The sequence below is a fragment of the Crocuta crocuta genome, unplaced genomic scaffold, assembly GCF_008692635.1.
Source record: "Crocuta crocuta isolate KB4526 unplaced genomic scaffold, BGI_CrCroc_1.0 scaffold384, whole genome shotgun sequence".
In the NCBI taxonomy this organism is placed as follows: Eukaryota; Metazoa; Chordata; class Mammalia; order Carnivora; family Hyaenidae; genus Crocuta; species Crocuta crocuta.
The window spans coordinates 2,672,416-2,675,055 of NW_027532182.1; positions in this window are offsets into that span (position 1 = coordinate 2,672,416).

Consider the following 2,640-nt stretch of genomic DNA (forward strand, 5'->3'; position numbering starts at 1 on the left):
AAGACTATAGCTGCTGGGTTTTGGTGAGTTAGTCACTTACCTGATTCCAGTTAATATCAAAAGAATAATTACTTAAATATTAATAGAAACATTACTTAATTACTACATACTTGAATATGAAGTAGATTGGACTATTTATACAAAGTCTAGAAGTTATACAGTACAAGTCTGGATTAAAATATTCCATGAAAGCTCTGATAGTTTTAAGACAGTGTCTACAAAATTATGGCTTGCTCTACACAGAATTTTCATGATAAATCCCTGTTTTAGAAACTATTTCTTGAATGTTTTCCCCATAAACAGACAAAAATGAGGATAATTTGACAATGATCTTTGTTAAAGATTCAGAAATATATTTTCTATTTACTTGCAATTTCTTGGATGCTGTAATTGAGCTATATTTATAGGGGATTTATAATGCCAAATTGTTGATTCCTTCATGGAGGGCATACAGTTCTTAAGTCAGAATCACTACCATTTGGAAGCCTGTGTGGTATTAAGTGGAGAAGCCCTGAACTTCAAATAGAGTAATTCTAAGCTCAAGGTCCTGTTTAGTCTTTGAACAGTTGGACGAAGTCGGGTAAATCACTTCATTTGTAAAAGGATGCAGTTGAGTTAAATGATTTTGAGCTTGATTATTTCTAATTATAGGACTTTGTGTTTAAGCTAGCAGGTTTTGTGCCCTATCCATTTTCAAGCAATGTTCAGATTTTTTATTTTGGTTATTGATGTATAGGGGCTTTTGTGGAAAAATCTATGAGCATCTAAATCTGTCATGTTGGGTTTTTCTTTTTCAGGAGGACAATAAATAAGACTCCTTTCTGTGCTTTCTAAATTCAGAAGCAATTAAGAGATGAGCTAATTGTAGAATAGGGATAAACCCAAGGAGGCTATTTGAGTGTCATGGTAATTTTAGTAGGAAAGAATTTGAAGAAGGGTGTGATAAACTGCCAAATGTTGTAGAGAGAGAGAGGAAGTTGATGAAAAAAAGCAGGAAACATCATTAGTGAGCATCGAGAGGTCAATGTCATTTTTGAGTAGAGGCCAGTTTTCAAGGGATAAAGAAGGGAGTGGATGATGCATGTGAAGTGGAGTTCACATTCTTCCTTTGAGAAGCCTGGAGTCATAAAACAAGAGACTGTTATCCTAGGAGGAACACACTGCTGAAAAAAGAGTGCTTTATGATTAGATAGAATAAATGAAATTTGCCGTTACTTTTTTTCTGTGCTATATAGTTTTCTTTTGCAAAATTATCTCTTTTTTAGCCTCTGTCCATGTAGTGTAGCAATAGATAATTCCCACTTCTCTCTCCCCTTGTACTCCAAGATCTCCATGTGACTCAGACCTAGTCGATAAAAGCATTCTATCTTTTGGTCAAAGGAATTGGTTCAGGGAGAAGCACATGACTCCAGTCAGGAGATTAAGAACTCTCTGGGGACTTTTTCTACAGCCATGAGCNGCAATTACTGGCAATAGAAAGGAAAGAGCTTTTTTTTTTTTTTTTTTTTTTTTTTTTTTTTTCCATTTTAGTATTCATTGTACTAAGGACAATGAGAATGTTTGAAAATGAAAGACCCAGAAATAAAGAATACAAACATATACAGAGGGCACATACACACAGAGAAGGGGCATTGGAGAGAGAGAGAGACTAAGATTCACTGTCCAGTTTCTTTTAGCTTTTAGATCTATCTCTAAGTGTAACTCTGAATTATAACCAATCATAGTAAAAAGGTATGCAAAGGTAAAAATCAAGAGTGAAGAATGGACGACTAGAGGTCTGTCAAAAGCAGTGTCTACTGATGAAATATAGTCTCAGAGGGAGCTCTAGATGAAGTGTAGGGATTTGTCTTATATACCCCTCAGATGCTGAAGAAAGGAGAAAAGAATAACATTGGAGATAAAGAGAAATGTTGATATGGGGAGAAGCAGAATTGAAGAAACTGGTATTAAATGGCTAAGATCACTTTTATACAATAGGAAAAATGTTACCAATCATTTGACACATAATCAACTTGTTACATTGATTTTTTTTTTCATAAACTGTTATGAGAAGTTGGTTTCAAAAGGATGTTATGTTACTGATTGAGTTCTATAGGTGATTGACTGTAAATAGCATTGGGAGCTATGAAAAGCAGTAGAAGAAGATATGGATAACCCTTGAAATCTCTCTCTCTCTCTCTCTCTCTCTCTCTCACACACACACACACACACACACACCCCACCCCTGCGGACATAGGTGCACTTACCTTTGCACATTATTACTTGTGAATGAAGCTGTGAATAAGCCCAAGCACTGGAAGTGGATCTCTACCTTGATGTCCTTAACCAGCCAACTCCTGATGTACTTTATGAACATAGTCCTATTTGCTTTCTGTGGTTTTCCTCTTTCCTTCCTTCTTCCCTTATTCCTTCTTTGTGAATATTTATAACGTGCTAGCTATAGGGATTACAGTTTTGAATAAGATAGATATAGTGTCTGCTGTCACACTGGTAAAAAAAAAAAATGATGAAAGGATTAAGAAGGACTAAATATTTCACAGGCCTGGAGTCTTGTATCTGTTTTTACCAACTGCAGAGGTTTTTATAAGAACATTATTTATTGATAAGTTGTCAAAAGAGAATCAGCTGTGGTTATTTTTA